General features: G+C 41.4%; 1 protein-coding gene across 1 annotated transcript in view; it reads right to left on the bottom strand.

The window, feature by feature from the left end:
* agbl4 (AGBL carboxypeptidase 4) overlaps positions 1-20,985 on the bottom strand; it is a 162,447-nt gene that overhangs the window by 103,292 nt on the left and 38,170 nt on the right. The gene's annotated exons all lie outside the window — the stretch shown is intronic.

The raw sequence follows: 20,985 nt of genomic DNA, 5'->3' as shown, positions 1-20,985 counted from the left end.
AACAAGGAAAACAAGTCAGGGTAGTTTGGAAGGAGCATCAATTACACCAAGAATAATCAGAAGCTTATTTGTTATTATTATTATTATTTTTTGCTATTGACCATTTGCAACATTTCTATATTTTAATCATATTTATTTTTATAAAACCTAACCTGAACTGTATGGAAAAAATATGTTGTTTCTATATGAGCAATGAAGAAATTTGGGAAGAAAATGTTAGTATGAAGGCTTAAAAATTTTAGATGCAAATTTTTAATAAAATAAAACTTTTTTTTGTGGGTACTCGCTTCCCCAGAATTATCAGAGCGATATATTTATTTTATGTAACTCAATGTTTATCTACCACTAATATTTCCAAGTCCATCACTTTAAATTAAATCATTTGAAACACTGCCTGTGAAGTTTGCATGATGAATTGATTAATTGTTTTTATTTTTATTAATTTATTTCTTTTTTACAGAATCCTACAAAATCTTCGACAGGCGCAAACCATCACACATAATGCCCACAAGTAATCCGCATTACAGTGCAGATACAAGTCTGCTTTAATCTTCGGCTGCTCATCCCATGTTGCGTTAAAGAAAAAAAAAAATCCAAAACAAAGCAGTGGCTAATCTGAAAGAACAACACAGCTCTCCACAGTGCCTCTGACTACCGAATCACTGAGCTCATCTCTCATAGACTAACATTTCCCATCTTGCAAATGTGGAGCGAGAAATATGCAAATCTGTTTTTATGAAAGTCAAATGAATGACGCCGGTAATACCGCACGGAGGTAAATGAATGTTATTGATGGGGCATATCAAATTACCAAGCAAGTCTAGGTGGTGAAAGTTAACTGGGTGCTACTGAAATCCTATTACAGGCTCGCCACCCTCCTCGCCCTCCCTCCCTCCCTCCCTTCCTCCCGCCCCGCCTAGCATCAGAGGAACGGGGATTGCGGATTGTGGCAGGCTGATTCAGACCTAGCTAAAATGACATCTAACTGATGTTGAGACTGGCAGCAGGCTCCTGTTGCAGAGAGATAAGACCATCGCTGCTGGCATTTCAATTACACTTTACTGCCCCGCACATCTGTTGCGAGAGCTACTTTTCAGCCTTTTTCCCCCTCAGGCAAATGCAGCATTACTTTGACTCCGCCGCCTTTCTTTGACTGCCTATCCGCAACAAATTCAGATTGTCTTCTTCCTTTGCTTCACTCTTACCTACCGCTTGTAATCTATTTATTCGGCCTATTTAACTCGGAGGAAGCCGCGTGACAGACTCGCGGGCCTACGACGGGAAGGCTGAAACGCAGCCAGAGTAATATGGGAAGAAATGGTGGGAGACAAAGAGACAGTGAGATAATGGCTCAGAAGAGATGCAGAAGGGGTGGAAGACTGGAAAAGAAAGCACTTTTAATGGAAAAAGAAAATGAAGCGGGTGGGCGGATGTGGAAGACAGAGACAAGTGAGTTTAATGGCAGGCGCGTGACATGCCCATGGCCACATTTTCATCTGGTCTGTGAAAACGGGAAAGCTTACAATCAGTTTTAACTTTACAACCCCGCCTCCCCCAAGTGATTTTAAAAAGCAATTGTTTGCCAAGATACGTTTTAAATGAGCGGCTAATTTCACATTAAATGATCTCTTGCACTTATGGAAAATAGAATTTTCTGGATGAAGATGCTTTCTTGATGGCGAGTTATAAATATTTAAAAGCATCCTTATCAATAACAGCGTAAAGACACTTTCAATAAATTACACAAAAAAAAAAATTACAAAAAAATAAATATATATATTTCTTTTTTCATGATGATGATTGAATGATTCAGATCATTAAAATCGTATGGGCATCTAAGAGTAATTTCGACGGCGGTGTGCAAGTGTGTATTGCGTCTATATGTGCGAGCATATGTGCGACCCTGGAAGATTTAATTAGGCTGGAAGCAGTTAGAAGAGATTAACATCCATGCTGTCTGAGCTGTCATGTCGCTGAGGCGTGTCAAAGCCTTCCGCGGACCTCATCGCTGCATCGATGGCCGATTGGAACAGGTGTCTGACTCTTAAGAGCGTCCCGGACAATACCGGCAGGAGTACAAATGAAAAGGTTATGGAAAATCATAAGCCATACATTCTGGAAAACATAAATGAATGAATTTGATAAATTTCTGTCAGAATTCCATCATGAAGTTCGAAATTTATTTTTAACCAAGCATTTCTATTTATGCTAAGCATATTGAAATATTATTTGAAAAAGTGCCTGCATAGCTAATAGAGTTCTTAAGCCGGCCATCCCCAGAGCACGGTTCTCTTTTTCAGGATAGAATTGCATTTGGAATCAAACATTGACCTTTTGATAGACATTGATCGGCACTACAAGCACATGCTAAGATATCTTGGGAGAGCGAGAGGGTTAATGTTTCAGGCTAAAATGAGTTCACAGATTTGATCTCTATTACTCGCATCACATTACATAGGCAGGGGAAAAGCAGCAAACAGAAATTCTGCTCATGATCTCACAAAGAAAGATAAAGTTTGATATAGCTCAATTTTAAGAACTATGCTTTGACATTGATTGATTTTTTCTCGCCGTCTTTGTTGTCAACCTCTCATAAGTCATTAATTCTTCTTGTTTACTTCTGAAATGCAAATCTTTACTAAGCCGTGCTGCACAATTAAGTCAGTTTGCACAGACACATTTTGAATAGTAACCGGGCTGTCTGGAAGAATATTCCTGGAAGAGAAACTGATTATTTGTCTGAAGGAAACACACAAAAAAAAAGTATTTTGGTGGGTTTGAGGTGGTTCCCCAGGGTGGCATTTTCCATTCAAGCTCAGCAGCTCAGCTGTGGCTAAGCTTCTGTAACGTCTGGTGACAGTAGGCAAGGTCACAAGGTGGTGATAACAGCATGACAGGAAACACTGAGGGATGACCCAAAGCCCTGAAGGAGAGGGAGGAGGTCACAATCTTGCATGTGTAGCCTTGGACATGTCTGTGTGGGGCGAGCGGGAGAAGGGGGCGGGGTCAGGGGCATGTCAGGTAGCAAGGTGGACAGACACCATCCCACTGAGAGCACACTGGTGACCTTGAGTGGCTCTGCTCTACATAACCTGACAGACAGGTCACTGAGTAAAAGTCAGTGACACACAAGAAGGCACTGGTGGAATTCTTGGCTGCCGTACAAGTGTAAAAAACTCACACTGAGTTGCATAATTTAACAAACTAAAACCAAGCCTTCATTTTACGTTCCATCCCAAAACCTTTATTAAGCGGGAACTGTCAGATGCTCACTCTTCTCGTGCACTGACCAAAACAAAAGCCGAAGGGTTTCTTAGTGAGTTTGTTGATTGATTGTCTGACCCAAACTAGGAAAAACTTGTAGCTAATCCTGGAACTTTTGAGACACACCTTACAAGTTTTACCATCCTGTATTAGAATTTTTCTTTAGTTGTGATTCTGCCAATCGTCATCCCCAATGACTCGGTACGCTTTGAAGACACAAACAGTACACGGTCTAAATAAACAAAAGTGCGATTCGAGGTTATCGATCGTCGGGGCCAGCAGCCTTTAAAATGTCAGATTTTCTTTGCTCTCCCTCACAAGAAAAAAAAACTATTTAAAACAGAGCTGTTGCGGATGATATCAGATAGCACAACTGACAGTCTTATAAAAAGCTTTTGTTTGGTTTAATTTTTATTTTGTGGCCGTGGAGCCCACGGAGCAAAGCAAACTTTACGCAAACTTTATGCTAACTTTATGGTACGTTATAGCAACCATGGGGGAAGATTTGCCGGGTGCTTCTTAAGAGATTGAAAGCAGCATCACAAAAATATCAGCGATGAGACTAAGACATGGAAGGAAGTCTCACACACACATACACACTGACACACACACCATGACATATTGATGAATGCACACAAAACAACGAGAGGTTGCACAAACACTGCCGCTGCAAACCTTTGTTTATGGACGCATATTTCTCAACTCACACAATCAGCAAGCTGTGAAAGCCGAGTGATAAACATGACTTCACCTCGACAAAAGTGTTTTTCTTTTTTCTTATGTGTGTGTGTGTTTTTGCTTTACGCCTTCATTTAATCACAAAGCCAAATACTGCACAGCCAACAGAAACACGGTAGCACGTTAACAAGATCGCAAATTAATGCAGCGATTTCATAATGACTGTGCATGCCTGCACAAAACATTGTGGTCAGCAAGGCTGCATATTGACGGATATTTGGAGACTCGTCGTTTTTATGCAACATGCGCTTGGACGCCTCCCAGGCAATAAGAAGTCTTGCTGGTCCAAAATAGTGGCTTTTATTTGCACCCGCTGCTAACATTCACAGCCAATAACAATAAATATTAGCGTAATTGTACACTGTGGCAAAAAAAAAAGAAACCAGATGAAAATGAATCATTTAGGTCCAAGTTTAGAAATTTCCGAGAGATTTTCTGAACCAAGCACATTGTAATTTAATTGCCGATGTGCTTTTTGCAGAGCACATCAAATAAATGCTGATTGGATTTTGTGTTGCCTGGCTGCAATTTGAAGAGCCTCTATCAAAACCAAATGTATCAGTTGTATATGATACAGTAGAATCGCCAATAAAAAGAGTTTGTTTCTTATTAAGCCTAGATCATACATCATACATCTCTGAATTTGGGATGTTTTATTTTGAAAATAAATAAGGGTTATTTATTCACGTGATTTTACAGTAGTTATAAAATGAATTGTTTTTTTTGACAGCTATTGTAAATAATGGAACTTTTTAATTTTGTTAAGGTTGAGATTTAGACCAAATTTCTTAATTACGCAGTAATGGTAATGCAACTTTATTTCAGATAAGATTTACGTTATTTAATATTAACAGTGGTGAGTTTATTTTTACAGTCATGAGAGTTACTAATGTGAAATGACTGAATAGGGGTTGAGAACTACAGCTACCTGTATTCTACTCCATTTTAAACCTTGAACATGTTCATTCTGGGTTGAACATCTCTTTCTGGTTATCTATTTCTCATCTTTTTCTGTTTGGGGCTACTTGGCTGGAGTTGGGCTGTGGCGCACGGTGCGGTCAGGCTTTTCCAGAGCACCGAGGTTGTCAGGAGTGATGGATGACTATCAACCTTCTGCTGTCTTCTACTATGCTCCTGGGAGATTTACAGGCTCACCAACTAGCAGGCATGAAAACCAATCTCTCTTCTTTCATTCGTCGCCACCTCCTCCCGTTCTTTGGCTGTCTACGCCTGGCTCCTTCCTGTTTCCAATTTCAACATCTCAAATAATGCTTCTATAATGGAATGATGTGTGCAAAACAAAAGTGATATTTGTTTGTGGATAGAGGGAGAAGATTGGTTCCTCTTAAAAGGTTATTGTGCTTGTGTTGGAGGGAAACGGCATTGTCACAGTGATGGGCGCCATCTTTGACAGCCTATCTAGCGTGTACGTGTCTTCATTTTTACCTGCTCCGTTCAGGCAGCAACTACCCGATACCCTAATGGTGATTTTAGGACTTGGGAAATATGTTGTGAGAGTCTAAATATTTTTTTCCCCCACCTCAGTCATTTCAAGAAATAATCTGAATGCAGTTTCATCAAGACATCTGCCCATCGATCAAAAAAAATAAATAAAAATAATATATATATATACATATATATATATGTTTTTTCTCTCACATGTAACACCAGAGCAAGGCCACCCAAGACAACCTCTTTTTTTCCACCTATGAAAGACTCAGATAGAATAAGTCATTACAGCAAGTCATTACCGAACATCACGTCTCCAAAATTCATAACCATTGGCCATAATTGCAACCTTTCAAAAGCTGTCTTGTGAGGAAGCCTGTATTTGCATTCATTTGCAACTCCAGCAAAGGAACCATGCTGACTGCTGAAATAAATATCAACTTTAATAGGCCTGACAGTACATCACGTCTAAAAAAGAAGTTGGACGTAAATGACATGTAAATGCGATTTAGATTGCTATATAATAGTTAGCAAAGTGTCTAACCTTATCAACTATTTGAATTGAGATAAAATGAGAGTGAGCTAACTCCCCACACATTCTGTAGGCTCTATGGACTACTTATGTTTGTATTTCTCATATGAAACTTGGACACTGTGTGACATTTTAGAAAATAGCACCAAACTTGTGTCACTTTTTATTGTTGTTGTTATTTTCTTGAGCAATCTGCATTAATTAGAAAAATAACCTCGTTGGTCGGGTGCCATAGCACTGCTGGGAGCCACATGGAAAGAAAAATGAGTCATTTTGAAATGTATAATGGATTTGCATCTGCGGGGAGAGTGGAGGATTTAAGTGTGTGTCTGTGCCAAATAAAAGGGCACACAGACAAATAGCCCCTCGCTGGTCATTCCTCTCATCCAGTCAAGAACACACCTCCAAATGAGGCCCAACTCGTCGTCAGTCATCTCGTAGGCAGCTGTGAATATGCCGATGCGAAAAAGCGGTGCCGGGGGAGAGGAGAGCAATCAAATCATAAATAAACAGAAGCTTTGGGGCTTTTCCCGCCACGGCGATGGCTGCCATTTGACCTCGGGTGGTGTGCTGAGGCCACAGATGATAGATCTGCCCTTCTCTATCCTACAGCTGTTCACACATCAGCAGCAGAAGTTCCAATTAAAGAGCCGGAGCGGCGGCATCTTTATCGTTACAGACACACTGGAGGCCCGAGTGTCACTTCGGGCCAAGATGAGCTGATGAAGGAGACTTGGGTGGTTAGCGAGGGGCCAGTACCGCGGGCGGTCTAGCGCCACCCACCAACCTCACCTTTTATCTGCACGCTTGTCACAAGTCATCACACATTGATACGGAACACTCAGAATAATTCTGAGATCCAAATCAAGGTCAAAAAAAGGATAAACACACCGCACGTGTGTTTTTATCTTTTACAGCCTTTAAAACTTCGAAAGGGTGAAAGGTTGAAGGACACGCGGGCTCGGCTCTGACAGATGTGCTGAATCAGCAGAAAGTGTTGTCATGGGTCAATGTTGAGAATATAGAAGCAGGTCTATAGGGGATCTTGACCTCAGAGCCTTGCTGGATGAGCAAAGGGCATTGTGGAATTAAATCTAGTGTGAATGTTGTGAATGGCAGATGGCCCTGAAAAAGACAATTTTTTTTCTTCTTCCAGCCTCCACAATACAGCAGCCTTCTCGTATTTCAACATCACAATTAGCTGATAAAGTTTACAAGCCTCTAAAAGCATCAGTAGAGCCATTTTTATTTTATATTCATCTTTCGATCAGAATTAATGTTGTGTGTCTTTTTTCACTCTGGGAAATTCACAGAATAGTAACAAGCTACATTGACTCCCTTAAAGGGGAAATTAAGTCAAAAACTTTCTTTACAATAATATGTTCTATGACCCCCCCCCCCCCCCCACTAAACACGATATTCTTATTAATATTGCGCTTGAGGAATATGAATTGTTATTCATCTCAGGAGGCGGCCATTTTGCCATTTGCTGCCAACTGAAAATGACATCACAGTGCCTAAGGCCGAACGTCACATGACTAAACCCATAAAACAAATGAGCCGTGATTGGTATCGTCAATCCAACGTAACCATGACTCCATTTTATCACTCAACATGACTGCATACAAAAAAATCTTTATGGCCCCGCCCACACAGAAACAAAGTTTTAAAAGTGACTTATTACGTGAAAATTCAAATGAGACTGCAAATTCAATTTGTTCACGTTTAAACAAAGAAAGTTCTTGCATAAATTCACTAAAAATATATAGATTATTTGAAGACTACTTTTGAAATATACCCTTTAAACCAGCTGAGTGACTTGACCTTGAATTTGAACAGAAAAACAAATGTGTTATAAAACAGAATTTTATTTCAAGAGACTTTCTTTGGGCTCACCGAGAAACAATTCGGGTTGCTTTGTTAGCTAAACGCAGACAACAGTCTCATCTACCGCTTCACTACACCAAACAACCCAAGCACAAGAAGATAAGGAGAAGAGAAACAACGGGATAATGGCTTGGAGTCACAGGAGAAACAATGGCTTTAGCTTTCTAATGGCTCACAACAACACAACTGTTTTTACGAGAAAATGCGTCCTCACTCTTATACGGTAGAAATAGAAAACAGAAGAAAACAAAAGGCTAAAAATGTCTATGCAGTATGCAGAAAAGAATATAATGCATTTTTTAAAAAGGGACTAACGTTGGAGCATCAGGCGGAACAAAAAGTGATAGTTTTCCTTCAGTTGACTGATTACAGTCTGATAAGCATGGAAAACACCTCAACACATCATCGATTGGCAGCAAAACAGATCAATACACAACCGGCAGCACATGTCCCAGATGGATTACCAAAAGATCCAAACATAAAGCAAAAAAAAATAAAAATATATGGTAAAAGCAAGAAAATTGAAGGCGCTTAGTTAACAGTTGACTAATGATTTCATTAACATAAATCAGGCGCATGTTTAGTCTCACATTTGTCAATCAATATTGTCGATTGACACGATCTGTGGAGTTTGTAGGTGTGCAACAACACCGTTTGAATTAGTTCATTGAAAATGTGTTCCAAATAAAAGCATGCTGGCATATTATGACTATTTTTGGTTTTCAGCACTGCACAAAAATTGAAATCAATTAGTTAAGAGTAGCCAGTCAGTGCGTAAAAAAAAAAAAAGAAGTGCCATGAACCTCAAACCACGTTTTGGTTTGACTACATTTAACGTGAAATTTGCAGTTGAAATAAAACAATAATTAAACAATATATTATATTATAGTATATATTCATATAATATAATAATTAAATAATAAAAAAATAATCAAAAGCAATATTTCATTGTATTTATTTATTATGTATTTATTTATCATTTCATTTCATCTGTGTTTCATTGGGCTGGAAGTAAACGAGATCATTTCTTCCTTCTGAAAGAGAAAAATAACTTCCGCAGCTCCATACAATTTTTGCCAACTAAAACATATTAAAAATCACGCTAATTATAATTTCCACATTTAACTCTAAGGGGTGTATTTTTTTCTTATTCCAGCCAAGTAGTGGCAGTGACATTGAACCGTGGGCTTGCATAAGCATCCAAATTTCCTTTTCTAATCAAGACCCGTTATAAGGAGTCAAGCGGTTTGTGCTCTGAGTGTTCTGGCCTCTGGCATTGCTAAGGCTGCACGCTGTTGACTCAATGCCACGGAGAGTTGGCTACAGGTCCGGCTTTGCAATACCCTGAAAATTGATGGAGCTCAGGATCACCATGCTTGTGCACCACACTAATGTCTGCTCGAGGGAATGCTGAAGGAGACTCTACCACGGTGGTCTGTGGCAAAGAAATCTTCAGATTACATGTCTGTTTCGTTAAACCTGCTACTCAATTTTAGACACACTCAAACTCCTGTTGATGTGGAACCAGAAAAGATTTGGGAAAACGTTTGAGGCTATCAGGGTGATTACTTAAAAAAAAAAAATGGATGACAGAAAAATAAACGGACCAAGTTTAGCTCTAGAAACAACGGTCGATATACGTCAGCCTTGGTGGAGCTACTTTTATTTTTTCTTATAGCAAGTCTAGAGCACAGAATTTCTATGGTGTTGTTTGCACGCCAAACATTTCTGATGCCACCTCCTCATTCTACCAAGGTTTGCATCAGTATGAGCGATATCAAAGCAGCGACTTGCCGAGACTTGCATGATCCGCGTGAGAGACCGCAACGAAAGCTGCAAGAAGATTTTCCAGGATAGAAGCTGGCAAGTGTTTCATGAAAGGCAAAGCGAGCTTTACATGACATTGAGTCAAGCTCTAAATCTCTTGGAATTATTGCCAAATTACCCAGTGTAACTCCAACGTTTGTGTGGGGGAATGGAATTGGACCGTAGGCCTTGTCCAAAAGAAATAAAAGGTAGCCTGAAAAGAGCAGCAGGAAAATGGACCTTGGCTTGATTAAATGGTCAGTGAGTCGGAAAGCACCGGTGATGTGATCTGTGACCTTGCACTGCAGTCAAGAAAGAAAAAAGAACTTTTTAAAGAAATGATTAAATGAAAGCACCTTCAAAAGCAGCCCGAAGGGAACGTCAATGAGGCGGATGGACTAGCGGGGAGGGGTGTCGCGTCCCCACTTAGCAAAAACGCCGCAGAAGGATTTAGGATTAGGTGACCACTTGCTCGTTGTAAGAGTGAGATATCGTGATCCAACGGTGATCAGACAGGCCCGAGAACTGGGTCACTTAGCTCATAGCCCAAGGCGGGATGCAACACCTGAGAAGCAGCAGAATGTTGGCCATCACAGATAACTTCAAACCTGGTTGTTCTTTCTCTCAAGAGTTTTAAGTGAATTCATATCTGGCTTGGATGAAAGCCGCCGTTCTTACACAAGTGATCCGAAAATGTCATGTTCGTATGGTGTTGTCCAGGTGATTAAGAATGTGGAGAAAATATGGAACGAAAAAAGCCTCAGGTATCCCTAAAGTACTCGCTATCACTATTCAGCCATCTGTTTTCGACAGCTAATCTTGTTCGGGGTCATGGGAGAGCTGGAGGCGGTCCCAAGTGATTTTGGTCGAGGTCTATCACGAGACACACTTAGACCAACGGACATGAACTCATTAAGAAGAGTCCTCAACTATGACGAGGACATGCTAACAATGTAGCGCCCTTTGCTAAAATGTTCTTGCTGGGTGTCTGGTGGAGATGACAAAAAGGAATGACGGCCATTTTAAAGACAAGTAAATTGTGGACACTTGTGCAAAGTGTGATCATTAAAGATATTCACAGTTTTGAAGACAGGTGGTTCTGACAAGACAGATAAAAACACGATGAAATATACCGTGTCTATAAAATTGTGCTTAAGAGTTTGAAAGACAAACATCTCAAGACTAATAACACCATAACACTTATACACAACAAGAAAAAAAACAACAAAGCAATATGTCAGTGTTTTCTCCCAAGGCATGGGGACACAATCATCTATCGGCATTGGAGTGGACTTTGAATTAGGGACAGGGACGTTTTTGAAAATTCCAAGCACAGAAGTGATAAGTAGACAAAATGAAACAAAGTGCGTGTGTGTGTCTCTCTCTCTCTCTTCGGAGCTAAGTGAGTTCTCTTTGGGTACCTCAAGAGAATATTTGTGCTGCTTTATTGCAAATTAGGCTTCCTCTTTTGAACTTGTATTCACAGCAAAGTATTGAAGTATTCACAAGAGGGATGCTGATTACATGGAAAATGAGACAAATAGCAAGACTCTTCACTGTTTATTGTATTTGTCTATCTGAGGTCTGGTATACACGAGAGGATTGTGCATTTTCAAAACTTAGTTGGAGGAGTTTGCAGTATCCTCTCGTGGCGACCAGATAGGTAATTTGGTTTTGGAGCTGCTGATCTTGAGTTTTGTTTATGGAACAGTTTGATAATAAAGGACAATTGCGACCCGGATCCTCTTGCCAGTTTAGAATAGAAGTTAGGGAATGTGATCTCGGCTGTGGATATTGTGGGAGTGAAGTAAGAGAAGAGGTGACTTTCACAGAGGAGGGTTTGGCTGACGCAAGCAATCCTCCATTTAGGAAGCCACAGAAATCCGAGGGCGGCGGCATCGAGAACTTCGGCTCGTTTCTCGTCGAGCCTCTTGGGTATTCTCCGGCCTGTTCTGGGGCAGCGAAGGGCTCAGATATCAATATATCCTTGATTCACGACGGGGTAAGCTAACTGCCTGCATCTGGTTGGCTGAATAGCGAACACAGAATGAGAGCTAACAGCCATCAATGTGTCAAACCTAAGGCCTGAGGGCCAGACCTAGCCCGCTACATGAAGTTATGCACCCCGCGAAAGCAAATTACTTCCATGACCCCTTGCTAAAATCTGTATCGACGCTAAATTGACACGGGACGAGACAATTAAACGATTATATGGATTCGGCCTCTGAGTGAAGCCAGAACTACAAAGTGGCCCGCAACAAAAATCATTTTAGCACCACAGCTCCATTTGCAAAATGTGCTAATGGGAGTGGATATCGAAAATCTGACCTTAATGTTTTGTGTTGACCTTTGAACCCTAGATTTAAGGATTAAGTGTCATTTTTTAGGACAATTATGGGTTTCATTTTAGAAGCTCAATTTTGCACCTTCTAGCAACGGACTAGCTTTTAATTTAAACTCGGTTAAACTTCCCTTTCAAAACAACAAGAAGGACTGCAATAGCGACGATATTATCGTAGCGCATTTTAAAGCCGGCTTCTTTTTGCAGAAAGCAGTACTGGGGGAATAAACAGAGGCCAAGAGGTGAACAGCACCTCTATCCTCTCTTGGCTCAGACTCTCCGAGGGCTTGACAGGTAAAGAAATAGATCATTGGTCCGTGACAACTCAATATGACCCCCACGCGACCGTGCCGCATGCCGTCTGTGGAATGAAGTCCCTGATGCAAGTCAGGCCCGGCGTGGCTACTTAAGTGCACAGCCTCTGTTCCCGCCATACATTTTACCCCTGACACCAGTGCACCGTCCTTGACTGCTCTTAATGTTAATGAGGGGATATTACACAGCGAGTTATTTCTGCAACTTAATCACAGGACCGGCGGCGCATTTGAGTAAAAGATGCCCGTTTGGCCTGGTGAAGGACTGACCTGCCTCCTGTTCAATTTATGGGGGGCCTCTGTCCCTGAACTGGGATAAGCATGTCAGGACAATGAAGAAAGGGAATGCATAATACTTGGAGGTGAAAATCGAGGGTAGACTGGCAGTCGGCCGGTCTCAGATCTGGATCTGAATCTGGATCCCATTTTGTGTCCTTCTTCATTTGACTTTATTGTGCTTGCTGAGATCATGTTTTGACTTTTTTGTGACGCTCGGTCTACCAATTATTTCATTGTATTCAATCCGCATATCTTCATTCAGTTCCTTTTGCATTTCCGAACCAACTTCTACGACTACAAACGCTAATTGACAAAAATCATCCATTCTTCTGAATATGCACTTTTTGGAGTTTCACCTAGCTGTCGGAGGTAGAAGTCAAAACTGAGGAAGAGTATGCTTGAAAAAAAAAAGACAGCTGCGCCTTTTTAAGTGTCCGCGCTGTCAATGCAGTGCATTACTTGGATACAAAGAAAGCCATTACTGCTTAGCATTGTTGAATTTTCAAGTGGCCATATAGTGACAGGTCTATTTCTTTGCCGGTAGTGAGAGAGGCAGACAGAGCAGAGGACATCTAATTACCCAGCATTGCGAGGGACAATAAAACTCTTGATAAGCAAGGCAACAGAACAAGCCGTGTGCGTAGAAATATACATATGCATTTGTGTGTGTGTGCGTCTATGGAGTTGCGTAAAATAGAGCGAAACTGATTGCGCACTCAGCTTGTTTTCGAAGACTTGGAGAGAATTGGACATGTGGGAAACTGTAGTGCCCAGACAGATACAAAAATGTGAATAGACAAGAGAATTTTACCTGTTTCAAGTTAGAATGAGGTTATGGGAGTTCCTTATTTAACTGTCAAATATTTCTTTATTTTCTCCGAAAAGCAAGACAGGAAAGTCTGAGGCACATTTTTCTATATTGTCAAACACTATGAAGAGAAACGTTTGAATTATTTTTGTTTACTAAAATAGTAAAAATGATACTTTGCATCTGCACTCATACTCGGAAAAAGGACTCACAGAAGGTGATTTGGTGTGATCATCTATCATTTTAAAATAATATGAAATAAAGTTGAGGTTAGATTGTCGGCTTGGCCCCCGGCAAGCATTTCTCATGTGGCCCCTTTGCTAAATTAATTGCCCGTCGCTGATTTAATAAATTATTTCACACCATGTCTCTCCATTTATTTCACAACTTGTGTCCTCAGCAGCCGTGCCACTATTTCAGCTCATTTCAGTTTTCCACAACGTACAGACAGAGTCACAATCCCAGTAGACGGCGGTAAGTCGACTTGATGATTAATCTTTTTGTTAAAAAGAATGTAGACTTTTTTTGGCCATCGGGGTTAATTGACATGCGAATACACGGAAATGAATTTTGCTTAACCGGAATTGACCGCAATCTATGTGTGCTCATCTCTGCTGGGCCATGGCGGAATCTAATACGGCATGCAAAACTTTCTTCTCTCACCTCCTGGTTGTTGAAAATAGGTTGTTGCGGGAATATTATTCATGTATGCATTCAATTTGACCTAATCCATTGATATATTTCCTCTTGGTTTAAATCCACTGGCATTTTTATGCTCATATTTAGCAGTTTGGGGGAAACTATATATAAAAAAAGAACTTTGGAAATATTTAAGTAAGTTTGACACATACAGGATAACAAAAATGTTGTGTGTGTTTGGTTCTCAGACAGCAGTGTCAACCAAAAGTCATTTGGCAAATACAAAAAGAAGCTTTTTGCTGTTTGTGCCCCCCTCCCACACACACACACAAATACTAATAAAAAAATCTTTATGTGTAACAAAGCCAAAATTCTTCGAGGAGCACGTCGACATGCTAAGTTTTAAAGTGCCTGATGGACTTAATTAATTAAAAAAATAAAATAAACAAAAAAATAAAATAAAAATAAAATAACATCTAAACAGGCGTGTGCAGACTTTTTATATCCATAGTACATTCTGGAGATATGATTCAACAACTTCTATTGGTTTTGTTTCGAATTTTAAACAACAGTTTTCAAGGTGGTCAGTAGTAAGCAATTGTCACTACTGTGAAACCTTGAATGCACCATCAAAAAAAAATTTCCACCCATGCACGTTTAATGACACAACAGCTTTAAGACCCAATCTACTATTCCCTCCATGCAGTACTTTACAGGAAATAAAGATGAACATCTGCTCTTGACACTTTTTTTCTTCCTCCCTGGAAGACCTATCTTGTCCTCTGTCGATGACTCCATCAACATTTTCCACTTTTCACACCCCTACACTGAATTATTGTCTGCTGTAATAAGGGCGCTAGCTACTGATATTGACTGACAGACAACTGACACAACCACCTCAGTCAATCTCTGCATGTGTGTGTATACGTGTGTGTGTCTACCTGAGGGCAGAAACAACAACCTAAGGTGCAGGTTGTGCGACCAAGACATCTGTTGTTAGTTGTGAACGGTAAGTGAGTTTGACAGAGCTGAGATTGAACAGGAGGCATTCTGCCAGCCCGGTGAAGAGCGTAGCTTTGCCCCCAACGAAGATACACACTCCGTGTGACCATGGTCAGTGAGCCCCCCCTTCCTGCTCCTGTGGCAATAGCCCAGGAGCAGGTACAGGGAGGCACAATCTGTCATTTAAATTCCTCAGGTGCGAGTACGTGCCGCATGATGGAGAAGGGGGGGGAAATGAGACGAAATGTGTCACCGCAGATTTGTCACTCGCTTTTTCAAAGTGCCGCAGCGCATTTTCTTGGAGCCGACTCGCCGCTTTAACCAAGCGTTAGGCGTATCCAGGATATTGGGTGACGGGAAGCAAAACAAAATCTCAACTGTCACCCTTTCGATCACTGCTTTTAATTTCAGCCCGACTTCAACAGGAACGTTTATTACGGTACCGAATCGCAGAACGAAATTAATTACAGGTATTGCTGCGGAGAAGTGTAATAAAAGCAGATAGACCCGAGTCAAATCAGGGCTATTGCTAAGATGTCACAGTCCTAAAGAAAAAATCCACAAAAAACATAAACCTTCCCCCAAAAATGAAAAAAAAACAACTTTTTATTCGCCCTTCATTCCATCAACAAGGCATCAAGGGCATCTAAGAAATCCGAAACCCTTTCTTGTCCTTTCCACACAGTTGACCATTAACATAACATCAAACCTCCATTAATAGAGTCAAGGTTTGCAAACTACTCTGCATGCATGCCTTCCGGCTTAGACTGCATTCAAGTCACTCGGCCTTTTGCATCAGTCACAGCGGTCGGTAGATGCCATAAATCTGCTTCAGCTAGGAGGAGGTGTGCATATGCAAAATAATTCATCAAATATATCAAGTGGCTGCAAAAAGGAAACGGATTCAACGTTGCCTGGGCTGCTAGCTTAGCTGCGGCATGCGTACGTCCCACTGGATAACACCAGATTATCAGCTTGGAAGTGAATCAAATGTATTTGGTACAGTTTGGAGGAGTACAATGAGAGAGCGATGGTTGTCAGGTAGCGCGAAGGAGTCGCTTGCTAATGGTATAGCGGGCCACCGCTGCTATCAGCGGCGTGCCCAAAGCTAGAGAGTGTAGCCGCTTTTATCGCTCCCATCTAAATGAAGCCCACTCACAGCTGGAGAAAGGTGACCTGACTGCTAATCAACCAGAAGAGCCCTCAATATGTGTGTGTGTGTGGTTTTCTTTTCTGTATGTGTGTTGAGCTCCACTCAGCAAGATTCTTGTGTCCCAAAAATCACTCTCTTAAATGATCTAAAAAATCCACTCAAGGAGAGACAATTACATCCCTCTTTTTTTTTTCTTCCCGATAGTCCACCATTGCTTTTTTTTTCCCCCCCTCGCTGCCTCTTTTCCAGCTGAGTATTAAATTCAGCAAGTGAGAAGGTGACCTGCGTGCTCTGCTGCCATAAAGAGCAGGAGGGGGAGGGAGGGAGGAGGAGGTTGCTGGATCAGCAGAATCTGAGCGTTTAGAGACACACACTGGCTTCCTCGCCTCTCCAAACACACCCATGCGCCCAACACCGCAGCGAGGCGTCTGGGGAGCCCCAAGGGCGAGCGTCACCCACCGCCACCCCACCCCTCCCTCAGAGCCACCAGGCTGGCACCGCCACACTGAAACAGACACATGCACACGCACTTAAAAACAATCTGACTGCATTCTTCTACACCGAGCACTTTGATTCTAACACATAAATGTGCAAGAACCTCTCCCCGCTTCTGTTCCTCCTTCTCTTTGCTTGCCTCTACCCTGTCAAATCTCTGCCTTCAACACTAAACAGCTCCGTGGGGATTGGCAGGCAGGCAAGCAGAAAGGAAATAAATGTTTTCTGACGACGGCACACATTTTTCCAGCAGCGGCCGGGCTGGGCTGCTGTGTTCAGACAGAGGTGGAGGAGACTGAGAGGACGTTTGGGGAGATACAATGCACTGTATATATAATCTGTGAATCTGCAAAGGTTCTTTTATCTCGAACTGGGTGTCCTCTGACTAGAGCGCCGCTGATGACTCAAATCATTACCATTATAAACATCTTTAGGGTGACACAGGAAGAGGTATGGGGAATTTGTTTTTTGTATATATTAAAAGCTGTAGCTTGACTTGGTTTCCACAAGGTTAAGACACACGTGGAGACAAACTATATATAACAATCATCACAGGTATATTATTCCTTATGCTCAGTGAGAATTGACAATACTGCAGGTTGTGTCACTTTATTTATCGATCTATCTATTTATTTCTTTTTTTAATTATCGTTTTTTTATTTTTTATTTATGTATTTATTCATTCATTCATTTATTCATTATTGCAACTATTTATTTTTTATTTTGTTATTTATTGGGGTAATGTCTGAAGGTCAAGGCTGCCTGGTCTTGAACTTCACACACGATAAAAAGCCAACTTGAGCGATAGAAAAATAAGCTAGAAAAAAATCCTGACCAATCAGAAGGAGGCTTGATCAGGAAGTGCTATTGTGCAAAACAAGGCTCTTGTTGGATATGAATTTGGTCTTTGACATTCACACACTGTGACATCAACAAAAATGTAAATGCTCAAGTTAAGTGACAGAAAGTGTAGCAATGACAGATGTGCCACGCAGAATACGGGCCAAAGTGGTTGCGTGAAGGTTGGTTTGCGTGTGTGTGTGTGTGTATCATGCAGGAAGAAAGCCCAAACAGACAGCACAGTCTAATCAGATCACAGCGAAAGAGAGGGAGGGACACGGAAAAGCGAGCTCTTGAAGGAACAGATGTAATTTCAGAGCTAAAAAAAAAAAAGGTTAAAATGCTCATGATCATATTAGCTTACCATCCCAAATACGATTTCTGCACTGCCACAGTGAATGCCCATTATAAATTACTTAGACACTGCAGATCTGTAACTCAATAGGCAGGGATGGGCGGCGAGGGCAAGGAGGGCAAACAGAGGAGTAGCGATGGCGCTGCTAGGTCGATACGCATGAGTAATAATTATACCCTTCCTCCAATGTTTCCCACCCTATCGATATCCTTGGGCAAAACGTGCACCTTATATTAATCAGAAGGAGATTTATCAGTGCGATAAGACAATTCACATTACGTGAGGTGAAAGTAGCCCTAATAGTGAGAGCAAATGGCAGCGTGAAGGCGGCAACAAGCCTCGCTAGCTGTGTCAAAGTGCTGAAAGCAGCACAAGCAGCTATAAAGGGAGCGGAGAGATACACAACAAATCTTTCCAGGAGGCCTGCAGGAGAAGCTACGACTTTCAATAAATCATTTTCCCGCTCCTTCTGCCGCACCGGCGAGGAGACAAACACAAACGCTTGATTGCTCGAATACCTTATGAGTGTGTGTCCTACTTGCATGTGCAGTGTTAATTCGCTGTGACATTCTTAAAGGGGAAGTCAACCCCCAAATTTTCCTTACGAATTTTCATTGCATGTTCCCCTATTGGTCGAAACATGTCGTCTTGATTAATAGTATGTTTATGGAATATGAATTAATCAGGAAAAAAAGTACGTTGTACATCTCAGGGGCGGCCATTTTGCTACTTGCTGTTGACTGAGAATGACATCCCAGTCGCCAGGTCTCAGGTCACAACCAATCACGGCTCAGCTTCAGAAAAATGGTGAGCCGTGATTGGTTGTGTGTCCGTTTCAGTCGACAGCAAGTGTCAAAATGGCCGCCCCCTGAGGTGGATAATAACAAATGGATTTTGACTGTTTAATTCATATTCCACAAACAAAACAATAATCAGAACACTGTGTTTTGACTAGTTAGGCTGCAGAGAACATATTACAAAGAAAATGTAGGGGGTTGACTTCCCCTTTAAGACAAAAGCCAGCGCTGCCAAAACAAATTGGAAATATTCACTTGAAGTCAAACAAACAAGACGAGAGCCCGCCATTTGTCACAGACAGAGATTAATGACGCGAAGGCGGACTGGCACGGGAGAAATCATGGTTATGATGCGAATGACAGCGAGGAAGAGGACAAACAGAGAAGGATGAAGAGCGAGACAAGGAGAGAGCATGTAGCTCAACTCTCAAATGCATTTAAGCCTGACAGCAGCTTTTAACTTTACCCTCTACTTCCCACGCACCCAACCAAACTTTGTCACAATAAGCGAGCCTCTCCGCAACATTAACAGCGGCCTTATTTGAGGTTAATTAGAAGAAGCGGTTTAGCAAAACTTGCCCGTATTAGGAGCTTTAAGTAGCCACCGAACGCCCTTAAGGTGGAATTTAAATCCTGCTGAAGTTAAAAGAGGCCCTCAGAGCTTTTCCCAAGTCCTTTTAGTGGCGAATATGCAGACAGCTTGGGACTATGATACCGGAAGGTCACTTTTTAGAATAAAGTGAAACTATTTCCGTCAAGGTGCCCTTGAGCCATCGGAATGCTCGAAGGGATAATCCCTAAATAAGGACAAAACGAATAGGACAACATATGGAAAAACAGTTTTAATGAAGGTTACTAAATACAAAGTTGAGACCACCTAAAGAGATGAGGCTTGAATTAATTAATTGGGAGGATGAGGTTTTGAGGGTCTCTTATTAACAACCCCCTAATGGCCAAACGAGTCAGCCGTCGGTCCACAGGTCACGCGGGGGACCGGGAAAGGCCGTCGATTTGACTGACAGCGCACATACTGCGTCCGCCATTGATCTCAAGTCAGATGTGGAACTCTTGCTCTCAAGGCTAAATGGGAGTGACAGTGAAGCCATCCATTATATATGATCGTTCCCCGCGGAGGGGTGGCCTTCACATAGCTCTGGAGATAAAAGGCAACATTGCCTAGCGGCACTTCTAATTGTTCCGTGTGATGTAGACAAAAGAGGAGACAAAAGGAAGAGAGGACACTGCCAATAATACCGCACTTAGGACATTGAGAGGTTATGATCCGTGTTGCTACAAACAATAAATAATGACAAGCCGATGATAAACGACCTATTCAAGCCGCCGCGCACCGCTCCGGGATATTTACGCACACTTGACTCCTCGCACGTATACCCAGAAAAAAAAAAAGTTCGTCCATCGGGTTCATTAGTCACCGTGTTGTGAGGTAAAAGCGTGGGACAGGTGATGAAGTAAGGTGTGAGGATGCATCAACAGCATCAGCCCTGGGTGGTGCTACCTGCAGAGGTAGCAGATGGCACACATGACTGGAGAGCAAACACACACACACACAAACATCGCCTTGCAAATATGAGAGCCCAAACAAAAGCGTGTCATTTTAGCCGCACATATGCAGACATGCAGCGTGCAAAGTAAACACTCTGGAATAATGGCTAAATGACTGATCCTCACAATCTGTAATGGAATGTTTTTGTTTGCTTGAGCAAATGCAGTATTGCATTGAAACATCTTTTTTTTGGAATGATTCCCAGATATAATGTAAGTGGGAATTTGCTCCAAGGTCAAATATAATAAAATGGTGACTCACTGGGAATATATTTAAGAAACTTTTAAAGTGCCATGTGTTAAATGTGATTTTACCAAGAGTATTTTAACTACTAATTAAACAAATTTAAGACGAAATCTCCCAAACACAAAAATAAAGGCCTCTCTTATCATCTCTATTTTTTTTTTTACATAAAAGTCATAAATTCCCAGTGTCCCCTTAAATATCAAAATGCACGGCCAGACCTCGTCAGATACATGAATTTAAAATCCAATAAGATCTGCATTTTTTTCAAAGAATGAAGAGCAATTGCTGAAAATCGCAATCAATTCTGCTAGCCTGATTTATTTATTTTCCCAGCCCTGCGGGCTAAATGCTATCTCCAACCGTCCATTTTCAAAAACAGCACATAATAATAAGACTGATCCGAAGAAACCACACAAGCTCTTGGACAAACATCTCGCAGCGCATCAACATGACCTGAGTGTGCGAGACAGAGAGGC

This window comes from Syngnathus typhle, linkage group LG14 (genome assembly GCF_033458585.1).
Source record: "Syngnathus typhle isolate RoL2023-S1 ecotype Sweden linkage group LG14, RoL_Styp_1.0, whole genome shotgun sequence".
NCBI lineage: Eukaryota > Metazoa > Chordata > Actinopteri > Syngnathiformes > Syngnathidae > Syngnathus > Syngnathus typhle.
This window is presented reverse-complemented; position numbering and strand designations above follow the sequence as displayed.